At 46.8% G+C, this 18,990-nt stretch overlaps 1 pseudogene; it reads right to left on the reverse strand.

Moving 5' to 3' along the window:
- Positions 1-677: 677 nt before the first annotated feature.
- On the reverse strand, positions 678-4,777 carry LOC119304327 (annotated as a pseudogene).
- Positions 4,778-18,990: the final 14,213 nt, after the last annotated feature.

Raw genomic sequence — 18,990 nt, forward strand, 5'->3', positions numbered from 1 at the left:
TATCATCGGCGCTATTCTCAGTGACAGGAGTCGAGTAGCTGTAGTGGTTAATCGAACTCGTACGAGAATGTAAGGGTGCGAGTTTGAATCCTGAAGAGAGCGGTTTTTTTGTGCTTAGATTTTGCTGCGTGTTTTATCGGGCCGACCCAAATGATGCCGCGCGAGCTCGGGCACCTGAAGCGCGGATTAGGAGACCTCCAGCTTCGAGCGAACTTGTTTTCTAGTGGGCTGGATCAGCAAGAACTCGGGCTGCTCCCTAGTTAATTACTACCAGGCTTCAGACATTGTAACGTTTGGCAGGGGCCAATTGAGGTCAACTTAATTAAAAGGACTCAAGAAAGAGGAAATAAAGGCACTTTATTCATTCATTCATGGTAAGAAAAGAACCGCCAACAGTAAAATTGGCCTGTTCACTCCTGCTGCTTCATGCGAAAAAAGAGCACAAGCCTGGTAATTCCATGATTCCTCCCTCAGTTGATGTAGCAGAATGAAGAGTTAACAGCAAGCATTGCGGAATGAAGAGTCGGTTGGTTGTATCTCGCATCTGCTGATGCACAAAAAGATTGCCACAGTGGTGGAGTGGAACCTGCCAGTCTATAAGATTTGACAAGTTAATATTAGGCAGAAATAGAAAAACAATAAAAATAGGGAGGCGACAAGTGTTACCTTGGGTGTAGTTATTCTTCGACGGATAAATGTGGGTTGGTTCTTTGATTTTCTCAATTTGCTCGTCTATCTCAGCGCTGCGCCAATTCATCTCTAGTTTTCGCAGAGAAACCGGGAGGCCCTCCTTGGGCATCGATTGGATTTTTAGACACCCAACCACATGTAACTCCTTGAGAGAAGGAAGGCGATGTAACCCTTGAGGAAGGGACTGCAGACCATAGCACCAGAGAAAATGTAGTTTCTCGAGGGAGGTGAGGAGCTGCAGCGCTTTCTCTTGCTCCTCCGTCAAGCTTTTCATCCTCCCATCATACTGGAATTCAAGTGTGTGGAGGGTCGGGGCGAGGAGGCTGCAAATAGGAGCAACAAGCAATCCACAGATGTTATCCACAATGAGCTTCTCCAATCTAGAGATGTAACCTGCAGGCAATAATTTGGTCCTTGCCACCTTTGAGAGCAGATCTGCTGCTAAGGTGTTGTTGCTGGTAACTTGCAGTTCTTTAAGGTTGACTATGATGAGAGGATTGAATCCTTCCACTGTTAAATTACTGCATCTTATTAGGCTTAGACTGGTGAGAGACGTGAGGTTTGAGAGCAGAGCCATTGACTTCATGCTTTGCTCGCCCCAAACATCGAGTTTCCTCAGGGAAGCAGGGAAAGGGTAAATGGTCTTTGATTCTCCCATGGCCATGGGCCACCGACAGAACAATTCGCCACATCCCCATATTGTTAATGATTGGAGCAATGAGTTGTCCTCCTGAATTTCTCCTCCATTCTCCACAGGCACAAGAACCAGGCCCTTGCAGTCTCTAAAGCTAAGTTTCTGGAGTGAGCTGGATGATGGGAACTGCATTGATATGCATGATACATTTTCAATAACCATATCTTCTAGTTTATCCATATTGTGGTAGGCCAAAGCATCGCCATACCCTCTAACAACCAATAGCTTTCCATCATAAGACAACAATGTTTCTGAATCACCTCTTTTAACATCTAAATCTGTCAGTGTGGAGGTGTGAGGCATGGAGGGCAGAGACATCTTTGGGCACCCAGAAACTTGAAGTCCGCGCAAATTGGTGCAAGATACCTCTGAGAAGGGCATCACACAGACATTGGGACAATCAATGCATATGATTTCTTCAATGCTTGTTAAGGAATGGCAATTAGGTTCCACAGCCCATTCAACAAGTTCTGGCATCTCATAAAACTCGATTGTGTTCAAGCGCATAGAACATTTTCCTGGAGTGCCACCACATCGAAGCCCAAATTGATGCATTCCAGAAATTTTCTTCAATTTGAGTCCCTTGAGATTTGGTAGCTTCGCAAAAGGTGGGAGGGTGCTCCAAGATACGCCTTCTAGAGTGAGAGTCTCCAAACTTGCTAACCAGATGTCAAGACACAACCAACTAGGACCAACGGTACCACCATGATTTGCAATTATAAGTGCTCTAAGATTCGAGTGTGGTTGAAGAGCATCAAGGATATCAGCATCTGTAGTTGCTCCATCTCTGCCCCAGAGTAATTCCAGCTCCTTCATATTCTTTTTCAACTTCAGTTTGGCTGCAGTAGCTTCCTCCTTGTTCGACACGTGTTCAATACCACGTATAATCAGTCCTCCTTGAAGCTCTGTCAATGCCCCAAGTTCTGACAGCTCAAATCCCATGCTCCCATTCCTGACATGGAATTCTTTTAGCTCTTGCAGATGCTTCATCTTTCCAACATTGCGAATATTGAGTGGAGTTTACTTGTAGCATGAAAATCATGTAAATTCTCAAGGTGGCTAAAGTCTTCAGGCAAATCAGAATGACCATTCCAACCATCTAGGTCCAAGAATTTCAAGTGATAAAATCTTGACAGTGTACTAGGTAATCTCATTTCGCTGTCATTGTGAGATGAACTAATTTTGAGGTACTGGAGGTGGATAAGTTTTGAAAATCTGTGTGGAAAAGATTCTGGATTGTTCACTGCTATAAATAGGACATGCAGACTATTTATTTCCTTGAAGCTTCTTTCAAAATCTTGGCGATCCTTTCTTCATATCCTCTAAAAATCATTAAAGTCCACAGATTAGCAATGTCTATCCTCTCCTTAGTTTACACATTTCTTCCTCAAAATTTGCATCATAGTTGTCCCCTATGTTGATAGATAAGTATCGTACAGATTGTGGGATGGCATCAGCTCTGAAATCTAAGCCACTTATACTGAGGCATTCTTGTGCAGAAACACTCTTAGATAGCTCATGCATTACATAGGAGGATCGATCAGCCCAGTCGAATACCTTCATGACAAAACCATTGTCCACTAGTTCTTCCAAGTAATCCCTGCCGGCTTGGTGATTAGTCTCTGATGCCCATTGCATCCCAGAAATGATTGATTTCTGAAGAAGTAAACCTATGATCTTCAGGGAAAAGGCCACAATAGGAAAAGTATTTCTTCAGATGAAAAGGGAGGCAATCGTAGCTAATTTTTAAAGATGGCATGATATCATCACTTCTTTGCTGCTTTAACCACTGATGCTTTTCAAGAACTCCATTCCAATGTTCCTGAGAAAGGTGCTTATGCATTAGTCTACCAACTGTTTTGGCTGCCAACGGGGAACCCTTCAGTTTGCTTGCAGTTTTCCGTGCAATACCAGCAAAGTCATCTTCGTAATGGTCAGGTTTGTCTTCTTCACCATTAAATATACATGCTTCAAAGAATGTGAAGAAGTCATTAGGCTCCAAACCTGCCAGTTCTAGTGAATCAACTGTTCCCACCATTTTTGCTAGATTTGGGAATCGGGTTGTGACAAGTAGCATGCTTCCTTTGGTTTCCCCCTTTGTGAACAGAGCTAACAGGGTTTTCCACTGATCCATACTGTCACATTTCCATATGTCATCCAAGACAATTAGAAACCTCTTGGACCTGAGACGGCGCGCAATGGACCTATGAAGATGATCTAAATTGGTTGTTTCATTTGCAACACTGCTGCTTCCTCCTTCTTCTTTTTTTGCAGGTATGCAGGCAAGGATCTCCCTGGTGAGCTTAAGCACATCGAAATCAGTGGATACACATACCCAGACCCTGACCTGGAAGTGCTCTTCAGTCCTGCTATCATTATACAGATGTTGGGCGAAAGTTGTCTTGCCAATATCCCCTGGACCAACTATAGGAAGAACAGAAACAGTCTTAGTCTATGCAACAATGGTGATACGATTGACAGTTTCCTCAAAAATGTCTGCCCTGCCATACAATGTGTCTTGTATAATCATGGAAGCAGTCTGAGGCCGACGTGGGACGACAACTGCCCAGTAACAGGGACTGAGGCTGTTGCTTGGGACACTGTTGATGAGCAAATTGGAGACGGAATCACAGTGGGACTCCATGCCCAGTAACAGGGACTTGATTTTGCTGGACATGGACACTGTCAAAATGCAGCATATCATCACCATGAGCACTAGCAGAGTTGGTTTTGGACCTTTTGGTGACGCGGCCGGCAACAGCCGCAGCAGCAGCAACATCATCATCACTACCATCCCTCTTGGCCTTGGGTGTACGCGAGTAAGAAAAGAAGTGGACCAAGCTGCCTAGGGTGTGGCGAAGAGCAGTACCAGCATGGAGAGCTTGACGGCTGAGGCGAACAACGCCCTCCGGATCCTCTTGGGTGGTGGCGTAGCGGGTGCCGTGGAGCTTGTCATGGATGTGGAAGTAGTGGACCTCATCCAGCAAGTCCTCTGCCTGGTCGGCGTCCCTACTCAGCTTCTCCAGCAACCCCTGCAGGCCAGGGTTGTGGCTCCCCTGGACCTCGGCATTGTGCAGCAGGCCTTGCGTGTGCAATAGCTTGTCCCTGATCTGCTCCGAGCTGTGGCCGAGCTGGAGGCAGTCCACGTACGCAGCCACCAGGCCGTCGGACAGCGTCGTCCACACCTTGCCGAGGAGCGACTTGGCCGAGCCGAGGGCCACCTCCATCTCTCTGCAGACAGAACAGAACACTCTGCCGGCCGCCTCGCCTCGCCGGAGTAGTGGTGGAAGCAGCAGCAGCAGCAGAAAGCAGGGTGGTCTGGTGTTGGTGAGCTGCGAGAGGAAAGTGGCGGGCGGACAGTTTGGAGCTCGGTCGCCGAACTTGGACTTGGATGGCCGCTTGGAGTGGAGAGGAATGGACTCACGAGGTGACGGAAAGGAAAGTGCGGCCTTTCGTTCTTCCTTCCACAACCGCACTATGGCACATCAATAATTCCATTCGATCATTTGATGTGTCGGCAGCCACTAGAGGTGGTCTTTCTCATCGTATACAGTCACCTGACTAAACGCCACTGTGCCATGGGATGGGATGGGATGGGATGGGATGCCCTCCTCAAATGCGCCTCTTTTGGCCCCTCCTCAATAATGCCACTCTCTTTCACCCCACCAAAATGCTCCGACCCTTTAATCTGTTGGATTATGGATGGGCTTAGGCCCACATAAGACACTAATCCCTGGTTAATCTTGAGACCCATGTATGAGATGGCAGGTGGTGGGAAGTTTAGTCCCATCTTGCTAGTTGAGAAGAGTTGAGACCCCTTTATAAGGGCTGCTCTACCACTTGCCATTGGGAGCTTGGGAAGAGGAGTGGTACACGCACGCTCCTCCTCCTCCACCGCCCGCCTCGCCATGCCTCGACGCGCGCGCGCCGCGGGTTGCGGGTATGAGCCGAAGCTTATTTTTGCTGCTCAGGAATGGTTAATTAATTGTTAATTAATTAACGAGTCACTTACGGAAGCGCCACTATCCGAGACATTGGACTGTTCGCGGACTCGGTCGTGGGCCTGGCCCAGGCCCATCTACCTGACGGCCTATATAAGAAGGCACTGGCCAGTGGAGTGAACCCTAACTCAGTTCACTCACTCCCTCTCATACAACCCTAGCCGTCAGCTACTGTTACTCTCTCTGTGCTGCTTCCGGCGATCCCATCCCGACGACCGCGTGCACGGTTGGTCTGGAGAGCAGGTGCCTCCGGAACCCTATCGTTCGATATCCTGCCCGGAAGAACGCAATAAGGTTTTTGGGGAGCGTCTCGACGCGACTGCTCCCGATCCGTCCCCAACTTCGTCCGCCTCTGCTTCCACTACTTCCCCTGCATCGACACCATGGCCGATGACGCCGCCTCCAAGAAGAAGGCCACGGACGACGCCGAGGCTGCTACTGCCGCCACCGCGTTGGCCTGGCCAACCGGAGGATATGATCTGTTCATCCCTCGTTTACTCGTACTTATGCTAGCCATATATGTGCTGCTCATAGATGGTTCGATTCTATGTTCTGTACGTGCTAGTATGCTTAGGTATCGCTATGAGATGCATACCTTTTATGCCATGCTTACTGTTTACTCGTGGATAAGTCTAATCGGAAAAGTGCTAATATTTCCAACAATCCAAAAACCTTATTTTGGGCACTTTTCGATTCAAGGCTTTGCTGCTACTCTGAAACCGGAAAAGTTTACCGGGACGCATTTTAAGCGTTGGCAGACTAGGACCACCTTGTGGCTCACAGCGATGAACGTGTTCTGGGTTGGTGGTGTGTCCCTCACAGAAACAATTGCTCCTGAACAGGAGAAGGCGTTTAGGGAGGCAACCACAATCTTTCTGGGAGCAGTTATGAGTGTGATTGGAGACAAGTTGGTTGACGCCTATATTCATATGGGTGTTGCCAAAAACTTGTGGGATGCGCTCGAAGTCAAATTCGGCGCAACTGATGCTGGCAGTGAGCTGTATGCCATGGAGCAGTTCCATGATTACAGGATGGTTGATAATCGTTCTGTATTGGACCAGGCTCATGAGATACAATGCATTGCTAAGGAGCTGGAGCTCCTGAAGTGTGAGTTACCGGACAAGTTTGTCGCGGGTTGCATTATTGCAAAACTCCCTCCTAGTTGGAGGAACTTTGCTACTTCTCTCAAGCACTTGAGACGTGAATTCTCTGTTGAGGATGTCATTGGTCATCTCAGTGTTGAGCAGAACTCGAGAGCAAAGGACTCGCACGTGAAAGGGGCAGAGGGTTCTTCTAGCACCAATGTGGTGCATAAGAACTTCCACAAGTTCAAGGGAAAGAACTCTGTCCAGAAGAATACTACCTTTAAGAAGAAGGGTAAGAAGAAAGACAAAAAGAGAGATGGTTGCTTTACTTGTGGTTCAGATGAACATTGGGCGAACAAGTGCCCAAACAAGTATAAGAAGCCAACACAGGACTCCAAGTCTGTGAATGTCACTCTGAGCAACAATGATGCGGCATCTGGGTATGGTAATCTGTTTACCATACTTTCAGTCTGTCAGTCCACCGATTGGTGGATTGACACTGGGGCCAATATTCATGTGTGTGCTGATGTGTCTTTGTTTTCTTCCTACCAGGTCGCACGAGATTGTTCCATCCTGATGGGGAATGGCTCGCATGCTTCTGTTCATGGTGTTGGCATGGTAGATCTGAAGTTTACTTCGGGAAAGATCGTGCAACTGAAGAACGTGCAGCATGTCCCCACCATAAAGAAGAATCTCGTTAGTGGCTCCCTTCTATGTAAAGAAGGGTTTAAGTTAGTATTTGAGTCTAACAAAGTAGTCATATCTCGGTATGGACTATTTGTTGGAAAAGGATATGATTGTGGTGGTTTGTTCCGCCTTTCCCTGGAGGATTTCTGTAATAAAGTCGTGAACCAAATTCATTCTAATGTGAACGTATCCGAGGTTTGGCATTCACGTCTTTGTCACATAAATTTCGGTTGTATGACGCGGCTAGCTAAGATGGATTTAATCCCGAGTTTCACTTTAGCCAAAGGCTCTAAGTGCCATGCGTGTGTGCAAGCTAAGCAACATCGTAAGCCTCACAAGCCTGTGAAGGAGAGACACTTGGCACCTCTAGAGCTCATACATTCAGATCTCTGTGAGATGAATGGTGTGTTGACTAAAGGTGGAAAGAAATACTTCATGACTCTAATTGATGATTCCACGAGATTCGGCTATGTGTATTTGTTAAATACTAAGGATGAGGCTCTACACTACTTTAAAGTCTATAAGGCTGAAGTTGAGAACCAACTTGAGAAGAAAATAAAACGAGTCCGGTCTGATCATGGTGCAGAGTACTTTTCAGGTGAGTTTGATTTATTATGTGCAGAACATGGTATTATTCATGAGAGGACGCCTCCCTACTCACCCCAGTCAAACGGGGTTTCCGAACGGAAAAACCGTACTCTAACTGATTTGGTTAACGCCATGTTAGATACATCGGGTTTATCCAAGGCATGGTGGGGGGAGGCTGTTTTGACATCTTGTCATGTCCTGAATAAAGTTCCCACAAAGGATAATGAGACTACTCCCTATGAGCAATGGGAAAAGAAAAGAACTACACTCTCTTACTTGCGCACTTGGGGCTGTTTGGCGAAAGTCAATGTACCGATAATCAAAAAGCGCAAGTTGGGACCAAAGACCGTGTACTGTGTTTTTCTTGGCTATGCCAAGCATAGCGTTGGCTATAGATTTCTAGTGGTGAAATCTGAGGTACCTGACCAGAAGGTCGGTACAATTATAGAGTCTAGGGATGCTACATTCTTTGAGGATATTTTCCCCATGAGAGATATGCAAAGCAATTCTAGACTGGAATCTGATGAGACTCCTGAACCTGCTATTCCGATGGAATATTATGAACATAAAAGTGATAAGAGTTCCACGGAGGATGACGAGGAAGCTCCTGTTAGGAGCAAGAGACAGAGGACTGCAAAGTCCTTTGGTGATGATTTCCTCGTGTACCTCGTGGATGATGATACTCCCAGCTCCATTTCAGAAGCTTATGCATCTCCGGATGCTGACTACTGGAAGGATGCGGTCCGTAGTGAGATGGATTCCATCTTGGCTAACGGGACATGGGAGATCACTGATCGTCCTTATGGTTGTCGACCATTAGGATGTAAGTGGGTGTTCAAAAGGAAGCTTAGGCCCGATGGTACTGTTGAGAAGTACAAGGCTAGGCTTGTGGCCAAGGGTTATACCCAGAAAGAAGAAGAGGATTTCTTTGACACTTATTCACATGTGGCTAGACTGACAACCATTCGAGTGTTACTCGCTTTGGCTGCCTCGCATGGTCTTCTCGTTCATCAGATGGACGTTAAGATGGCTTTCCTTAACGGAGATCTAGACGAGGAAATTTACATGCAACAGCTGGATGGCTTTGTAGTAAATGGTCAGGAAGGAAAGGTGTGTAAGCTAGTGAAATCTTTGTATGGCCTGAAACAAGCGCCTAAGCAATGGCATGAGAAGTTGAACACTACTCTGACATCTACTGGCTTTGTTGTGAACGAAGCTGACAAATGTGTATACTATCGCTATGGTGGGGGCGAAGGAGTTATACTGTGTCTGCATGTCGATGACATACTGATATTTGGGACCCACCTCAAGGTCATTGAGGAGGTCAAGTCTTTTCTATCTCACAACTTTGAGATGAAGGACCTGAGTGTGGCTGATGTTATCCTGAACATCAAGCTACTGAGAAATTCTGAGGGTGGAATTACACTTTTGCAATCCCACTACGTTGAGAAGATTTTGAGCCGTTTTGGATATTCGGACTGCAAACCTTCTGCAGCACCATATGATCCTAGCGTGCGGATTCGAAAGTTCGAAGGCATAGCTATAGATCAATTGAGATATTCTCAAGTGGTTGGTTCACTAATGTACCTAGCATGTGCTACTCATCCTGACATCTCATTTGCTATGTGCAAACTGAGCCGGTTTGTTTCCAATCCGGGAAATGTGCATTGGCATGCTGTTGAGCGAGTGATGCGTTATTTGCAAGGTACTGCGAACTATGGAATTCACTATTCTGGGTACCCGATGGTACTTGAGGGGTATAGTGATTCGAATTGGATATCTGATGCTGATGAGATGAAAGCCACAAGTGGACATGTCTTCACACTTGGTGGTGGTGCTGTTTCCTAAAAGTCTTGCAAGCAGACAATCTTAACCAGATCGACTACGGAAGCAGAACTCACATCATTAGACACATCATGCGTCGAAGCAGAATGGCTTCGAGAGCTTTTGATGGATTTGCCGGTGGTTGATAAACCAGTGCCGTCTGTCCTTATGAACTGTGACAATCAAATAGTGATTGCCAAGGCTAAGAGTTCAAAGGACAACATGAAATCCACAAAGCACATAAGAAGAAGATTGAAATCTGTCAGAAAATCAAGAAACTCCGAAGTAATAGCGTTGGATTACATCCAGACGGCTAAGAATCTGGCAGACCCTTTGACGAAAGGGCTATCATGGATTGTGATAGAAAATGCATCGAGGGAGATGGGTATGAGACCCACGTAAGTTTCCATGGGGGTAACCCAACCTATGTGATCGGAGATCTCGTGAATTAGGACCTGAGAAAACAATCCAGCGGTCAACTGAGGATAGTATCCTTAATTAACCCACTCCGTTGGAGATGCACAATACTCTCAGGCAGGCTGACTTTTGTCTTAATGTGTTCCAAAGCTTGTGTAAGCAAGATGCTAACCTACAGAGCATTCTTTGGAGGAACACACCTATGTGAGCCCGACTGCTGGTCACAGTCTATGAGATTGGGTAATCTCTATTAAGCTCATGAGAAGGTACGGAGTATGACTAATAAGCTCCACCGGTGGGGTTTAGCCTTTGGCAGCCATGTATCAGTTGACAATAGGTGAAACTTCTGCACGCCAAACTAACAATTCAAGGCATAGTCCATTGTTTAGTTGGGAAGAAGTCTAATCCTGTTGCTCTAGGTGGAAGTGCTGGGGATCGTAGCAGAAATTTAAAATTTTCTACGCATCACCAAGATCAATCTATGGAGTAATCTAGCAACGAGGGGAAGGAGAGTGCATCTACATACCCTTGTAGATCTCTAAGCAGAAGCGTTCAAGTGAACAGTGTTGCTGGAGTCGTACTCGTCGTGATCCAAATCACCAATGATCCTAGCGCCGAACGGACGGCACCTCCGCGTTCAACACAAGTACGGTTGGGAGACGTCTCCTCCTTCTTGATCCAGCAAGGTGAGAGGAGAAGTTGAGGGAAAACTCCGACAGCACGACGGCGTGGTGGTGATGGAGCTCGTGGTTCTCCGGCAGGGCTTCGCCAAGCACTACGGAGGAGGATGAGGTGTTGGAGGAGGAAGAGGGATGCGCCAGGGGAAGGGTTGCGGCTGCCCTCTCTCTCCCTCACTATATATAGGGGGAAGGGAGGAGGGGGAGGCGCCCTAGGGTTCCCTAGGGGAGGGGCGGCGGCCACAGGGGAAACCCTAGATGGGTTTGGGCGCCCCCACCCCCTAGGAAACTTGCCCCCCAAGCCGGGAGGGGCGGCTGCCCTAGGGGTGGCGCCCCCACCTCTCCTGGTTACGTGAGATGGGGTGGGAGGGGCGCTCAGCCCCTTAGTGGGCTGATGTGCCCTCTCCCTTGGCCCATAAGGCCCCCCAACGCTTGCCGGGGCCTCCGAAACCCCTTTCGGACACGCTGGTCATCACCTGGTACCCCCGGAACAATTCCGGAATCCAATACCCTTCGTCCAATATATCTATCTTCACCTCCGGACCATTCCAGAGCTCCTTGTCATGTCCGGGATCTCATCCGGGACTCCGAACAACCTTCGGTAACCACATACTATTTCCCATAACAACTCTAGCGTCACCGAACCTTAAGTGTGTAGACCCTACGGGTTCATGAACCATGCAGACATGATCGAGACAACTCTCCGGCCAATAACCAACAGCGGGATCTGGATACCCATGTTGGCTCCCACATGTTCCACGACGATCTCATCGGATGAACCACGATGTCGAGGATTCAGTCAATCCCGTATACAATTCCCTTTGTCCAGCGGTATTGTACTTGCCCGAGATTCGATCGTCGGTATATGATACCTTGTTCAATCTCGTTACCGGCAAGTCTCTTTACTCGTTCCATAACACATCATCCCGTGATCAACTCCTTGGTCACATTGTGCACATTATGATGATGTCCTACCGAGTGGGCCCAGAGATACCTCTCCGTTTACACGGAGTGACAAATCCCAGTCTCGATTCGTGCCAACCCAACAGACACTCTGGGTATACCAAACGTCACAACGTAACTGGGTGACTATAAAGGTATACTACGGGTATCTCCGAAAGTGTCTGTTGGGTTGACACGGATCAAGACTAGGATTTGTCACTCCGTATGACGGAGAGGTATCTCTGGGCCCGCTCGGTAATGCATCATCATAATGAGCTCAAAGTGACCAAGTGTCTGGTCACGGGATCATGCATTACGGTACGAGTAAAGTGACTTGCCAGTAACGAGATTGAACGAGGTATTGGGATACCGACGATCGAATCTCGGGCAAGTAACGTACCGATTGACAAAGGGAATTGTATACGGGGTTGCTTGAATCCTCGACATCGTGGTTCATCCGATGAGATCATCGAGGAGCATGTGGGAGCCAACATGGGTATCCATATCCCGCTGTTGGTTATTGACCGGAGAGCCGTCTCGGTCATGTCTACATGTCTCCCGAACCCGTAGGGTCTACACACTTAAGGTTCGGTGACGCTAGGGTTGTAGAGATATGAATATGCAGTAACCCGAAAGTTGTTCGGAGTCCCGGATGAGATCCTGGACGTCACGAGGAGTTCCAAAATGGTCCGGAGGTGAAGAATTATATATAGGAAGTGCAGTTTCGGCCATCGGGAGAGTTTCGGGGTCACCGGTATTGTACGGGGACCACCGGAAGGGTCCCGGGGGTCCACCGGGTGGGGCCACCCATACCGGAGGGCCCCATGGGCCAAAGTGGGGAGGGGAACCAGCCCATAGTGGGCTGGTGCGCCCCCCTTGGCCCACCCCATGCGCCTAGGGTTGGAACCCTAGGGGTGGGGGGCGCCCCACCTTGCCTTGGGGGCTACTCCACCCTTGGCCGCCGCCCCCCTAGGAGATCCCATCTCCTAGGGCCGGCGCCCCCCTAGGGGAGCCTATATAAAGGGTGGGGGGGGGAGGGAGGGGGCAGCCACACTTTGAGTCTTGGCGCCTCCCTCTCCCCTGCTACACCTCTCTCTCTCAGTATACGGCGAAGCCCTGCTGCTGTGACGCCCTAGATCCACCACCACGCCGTCGTGCTGCTGGATCTTCATCAACCTCTCCTCCCCCTTGCTGGATCAAGAAGGAGGAGTCGTCACGCTGACCGTACGTGTGTTGAAAACGGAGGTGCCGTCCGTTCAGCGCTAGGATCTCCGGTGATTTGGATCACGTCGAGTACGTCTTCCTCATCCCCGTTCTTTGAACGCTTCCGCGCGTGATCTACAAAGGTATGTAGATGCAATCCAATCACTCGTTGCTAGATGAACTCATAGATGGATCTTGGTGAAACCGTTGGAAATTTTTTGTTTTCTGCAACGTTCCCCAACAATGGCATCATGAGCTAGGTCTATAAGTAGTTCTCCTTGCACGAGTAGAACACAATTTGTTGTGCGCGTAGATGTTGTCAACTTTCTTGCCGCTACTAGTCTTATCTTGCTTCAGCGGTATCGTGGGATGAAGCGGTCCGGACCGACCTTACACGTATGCTTACGTGAGACTGGTTCCACCGACTCACATGCACTAGTTGCATAAGGTGGCTAGCGGGTGTCTGTCTCTCCCACTTTAGTTGGACTGGATTCGATGAAAAGGGTCCTTATGAAGGGTAAATAGAAGTTGACAAATCACGTTGTGGCTATTACGTAGGTAAGAAAACGTTCTTGCTAGAACCCTTTGCAGCCACGTAAAACTTGCAACAACAATTAGAGGACGTCTAACTTGTTTTTGCAGCAAGTGATTTGTGATGTGATATGGCCAAAGTTGTGATGAATGATGAATGATATATATGTGATGTATGAGATCATGTTCTTGTAATAGGAATCACGACTTGCATGTCGATGAGTATGACAACCGGCAGGAGCCATAGGAGTAGTCTTTATTTTTTGTATGACCTGCGTGTCATTGAGAAACGCCATGTAAATTACTTTACTTTATTGCTAAACGCGTTAGCCATAGTAGTAGAAGTAATAGTTGGCGAGCAACTTCATGGAGACACGATGATGGAGATCATGATGATGGAGATCATGGTGTCATGCCGGTGACAAGATGATCATGGAGCCCCAAGATGGAGATCAAAGGAGCTATGTGATATTGGCCATATCATGTCACTATTATTATTTGATTGCATGTGATGTTTATCATGTTTTTGCATCTTGTTTACTTAGAACGGCGGTAGTAAATAAGATGATCCCTCATAATAATTTCAAGAAAGTGTTCCCCCTAACTGTGCACCGTTGCGACAGTTTGTTGTTTCGAAGCACCATGTGATGATCGGGTGTGATAGATTCCAACGTTCACATACAACGGGTGTAAGACAGATTTACACATGCAAACACTTAGGTTGACTTGACGAGCCTAGCATGTACAGACATGGCCTCGGAACACAGAAGACCGAAAGGTCGAGCATGAGTCGTATAGAAGATACGATCAACATGAAGATGTTCACCGATGTTGACTAGTTCGTCTCATGTGATGATCGGACACGGCCTAGTTAACTCGGATTATGTTATACTTAGATGACTGGAGGGATGTCTATCTAAGTGGGAGTTCATTATATAATTTGATTAGACGAACTTAATTATCATGAACTTAGTCTAAAATCTTTACAATATGTCTTGTAGATCAAATGGCCAACGTTGTCCTCAACTTCAACGCGTTCCTAGAGAAAACCAAGCTGAAAGACGATGGCAGCAACTATACGGACTAGGTTTGGAACCTGAGGATCATCCTCATAGCTGCCAAGAAAGATTATGTCCTACTAGCACCGCTAGGTGACGCACCCGTCCCACAGAACCAAGACGTTATGAACGCTTGGCAGGCACGTGCTGACGATTACTCCCTCGTTCAGTGCGGCATGCTTTACAGCTTAGAACCGGGGCTCCAAAAGCGTTTTGAGCGACACGGAGCATATGAGATGTTCGAAGAGCTGAAAATGGTTTTCCAAGCTCATGCTCGGGTCGAGAGATATGAAGTCTCCGACAAATTCTTCAGCTGTAAGATGGAGGAAAATAGTTCTGTCAGTGAGCACATACTCACAATGTCTGGGTTACATAACCGCTTGACTCAGCTGGGAGTTAATCTCCCGGATGACGCGGTCATTGACAGAATCCTCCAGTTGCTTCCACCAAGCTACAAGAGCTTTGTGATGAACTTCAATATGCAGGGGATGGAAAAGACCATTCCTGAAGTATTTGCAATGCTGAAATCAGCAGAGGTAGAAGTCAAAAAGGACCATCAAGTGTTGATGGTGAATAAAACCACTAAGTTCAAGAAAGGCAAGGGTAAGAAGAACTTCAAGAAGGACGGCAAGGGAGTTGCCACGCCCGGTAAGCAAGCTGCCGGGAAGAAGCCAAAGAATGGACCCAAGCCCGAGACTGAGTGTTTTTATTGCAAGGGAAGTGCTCACTGGAAGAGGAACTGCCCCAAATACTTAGTGGATAAGAAGGCCGGCAAAACGAAAGGTATATGTGATATACATGTAATTGATGTGTACCTTACCAGTACTCGTAGTAGCTCCTGGGTATTTGATACCGGTGCGGTTGCTCACATTTGTAACTCAAAGCAGGAGCTGCGGAATAAGCGAAGATTGGCGAAGGACGAGGTGATGATGCGCGTCGGGAATGGTTCCAAGGTCGATGTGATCGCCGTCGGCATGCTGCCTCTACATTTACCCACGGGATTAGTTTTAAACCTCAATAATTGTTATTTAGTACCAGCTTTGAGCATGAACATTGTATCAGGATCTCATTTAATTCGAGATGGCTACTCATTTAAATCCGAGAATAATGATTGTTCTATTTATATGAGAGATATGTTTTATGGTCATGCTCCTATGCTGAATGGTTTATTCTTAATGAATCTCGAGCGTAATGCTACACATATTCATAGTGTGAGTACCAAAAGATGTAAGGTTGATAATGATAGTCCCACATACTTGTGGCACTGCCGCCTTGGTCACATAGGTGTCAAACGCATGAAGAAGCTCCATGCAGATGGACTTTTAGAGTCTCTTGATTACGAATCATTTGACACGTGCGAACCATGCCTCATGGGTAAGATGACCAAGACTCCGTTCTCGGGAACAATGGAGCGAGCAACCAACCTATTGGAAATCATACATACTGATGTGTGCGGTCCAATGAGTGTTGAGGCTCGCGGTGGCTATCGTTATGTTCTCACCCTCACTGATGACTTGAGTAGATATGGGTATATCTACTTAATGAAACACAAGTCTGAAACCTTTGAAAAGTTCAAGGAATTTCAGAGTGAGGTTGAGAATCAACGTGACAGAAAAATCAAGTTTTTGCGATCAGATCGTGGAGGAGAATACTTGAGTCACGAATTTGGTACACACTTAAGAAAATGTGGAATAGTTTCACAACTCACGCCGCCTGGAACACCTCAGCGTAATGGTGTGTCCGAACGTCGTAATCGCACTCTATTGGATATGGTGCGATCTATGATGTCTCTTACCGATTTACCACTGTCATTTTGGGGCTATGCTTTAGAGACTGCCGCATTCACTTTAAATAGGGCTCCGTCGAAATCCGTTGAGACGACACCATATGAATTATGGTTTGGGAAGAAGCCTAAGCTGTCGTTTCTAAAAGTTTGGGGATGCGATGCTTATGTCAAGAAACTTCAACCTGAAAAGCTCGAACCCAAGTCGGAAAAATGCGTCTTCATAGGATACCCTAAAGAAACTATTGGGTATACCTTCTACCTCAGATCCGAAGGCAAGATCTTTGTTGCCAAGAATGGATCCTTTCTAGAGAAGGAGTTTCTCTCGAAAGAAGTAAGTGGGAGGAAAGTAGAACTTGATGAAGTATTGCCTCTTGAACCGGAAAGTGGCGCAACTCAGGAAAATGTTCCTATGGTGCCTGCACCAATTAGAGAGGAATTTAATGATGATGATCAAGATACTTCTGATCAAGCTCCCACTAAACTTCGAAGGTCCACAAGGACACGTTCCGCACCAGAGTGGTACAGCAACCCTGTCTTGGAAATCATGTTGTTAGACAACGGTGAACCTTTGAACTATGAAGAAGCGATGGCGGGCCCGGATTCCGACAAATGGCTAGAAGCCATGAAATCCGAGATAGGATCCATGTATGAAAACGAAGTATGGACTTTGACTGACTTGCCCGATGATCGGCGAGCCATACAAAATAAATGGATCTTTAAGAAGAAGACAGACGCGGATGGTAATGTGACCATCTATAAAGCTAGGCTTGTCGCTAAGGGTTATCGAAAAGTTCAAGGGGTTGACTACGATGAGACATTCTCTCCCGTAGCAAAGCCGAAGTCCGTCCGAATCATGTTAGCAATTGCCGCATACTATGATTATGAGATATGGCAAATGGACGTCAAAACAGCATTCCTTAACGGTTATCTTAAGGAAGAACTGTATATGATGCAGCCGGAAGGTTTTGTCGATCCTAAGAATGTTGACAAGGTGTGCAAGCTCCAACGCTCGATTTATGGGCTGATGCAAGCATCTCGGAGTTGGAACATTCGCTTTGATGAGATGATCAAAGCGTTTGGGTTTATGCAGACTTATGGAGAAGCCTGCGTTTACAAGAAAGTGAGTGGGAGCTCTGTAGCAGTTCTCATATTATATGTAGATGACATACTTTTGATGGGAAATGATATAGAGCTTTTGGACAACATTAAGGCCTACTTGAATAAGAGTTTTTCAATGAAGGACCTTGGAGAAGCTGCTTATATATTAGGCATCAAGATCTATAGAGATAGATCAAGACGCCTCATAGGTCTTTCACAAAGCACATACCTTGATAAGATATTGAAGAAGTTCAATATGGATCAGTCTAAGAAGGGGTTCTTGCCTGTGTTGCAAGGTGTGAAATTGAGCTCAGCTCAATGTCCGACCACGGCAGAAGATATAGAAGAGATGAGTGTCATCCCCTATGCCTCAGCCATAGGTTCTATTATGTATGCCATGCTGTGTACCAGACCTGATGTAAACCTTGCCGTAAGTTTGGTAGGGAGGTACCAAAGTAATCCCGGCAAGGAACACTGGACAGCGGTCAAGAATATCCTTAAGTACCTGAAAAGGTCTAAGGAAATGTTTCTCGTTTATGGAGGTGACGAAGAGCTCATCGTAAAGGGTTACGTCGACGCTAGCTTCAACACAGATCTGGATGACTCTAAGTCACAAACCGGATACGTGTATATTTTGAATGGTGGGGCAGTAAGCTGGTGCAGTTGCAAGCAGAGCGTCGTGGCGGGATCTACATGTGAAGCGGAGTACATGGCAGCCTCGGAGGCAGCACATGAAGCAATTTGGGTGAAGGAGTTCATCACCGACCTAGGAGTCATACCCAATGCGTCGGGGCCGATCAAACTCTTCTGTGACAACACTGGAGCTATTGCACTTGCCAAGGAGCCCAGGTTTCACAAGAAGACCAGGCACATCAAGCGTCGCTTCAACTCCATTCGTGAAAATGTTCAAGATGGAGACATAGATATTTGTAAAGTGCATGCTGACCTGAATGTAGCAGATCCGTTGACTAAACCTCTCCCTAGAGCAAAACATGATCAACACCAGAATTCCATGGGTGTTCGATTCATCACAATGTAACTAGATTATTGACTCTAGTGCAAGTGGGAGACTGTTGGAAATATGCCCTAGAGGCAATAATAAAAGGATTATTATTATATTTCCTTGTTCATGATAATTGTCTATTGTTCATGCTTTAATTGTATTATCCGGAAATCGTAATACATGTGTGAATACATAGACCACAATGTGTCCCTAGTGAGCCTCTAGTTGACTAGCTCGTTGATCAACAGATAGTCATGGTTTCCTGGCTATGGACATGGGGATGTCATTGATAACGGGATCACATCATTAGGAGAATGATGTGATGGACAAGACCCAATCCTAAACATAGCACAAGATCGTATAGTTCGTTTGCTAGAGTTTCTCCAATGTCAAGTATCTTTTCCTTAGACCATGAGATCGTGTAACTCCCGGATACCGTAGGAGTGCTTTGGGTATACCAAACGTCACAACATAACTGGGTGACTATAAAGGTATACTACGGGTATCTCCGAAAGTGTCTGTTGGGTTGACACGGATCAAGACTGGGATTTGTCACTCCGTATGACGGAGATGTATCTCTGGGCCCGCTCGGTAATGCATCATCATAATGAGCTCAAAGTGACCAAGTGTCTGGTCACGGGATCATGCATTACGGTACGAGTAAAGTGACTTGCCGATAACGAGATTGAACGAGGTATTGGGATAC

This window comes from Triticum dicoccoides, chromosome 5A (genome assembly GCF_002162155.2).
Source record: "Triticum dicoccoides isolate Atlit2015 ecotype Zavitan chromosome 5A, WEW_v2.0, whole genome shotgun sequence".
Lineage (NCBI taxonomy): Eukaryota > Viridiplantae > Streptophyta > Magnoliopsida > Poales > Poaceae > Triticum > Triticum dicoccoides.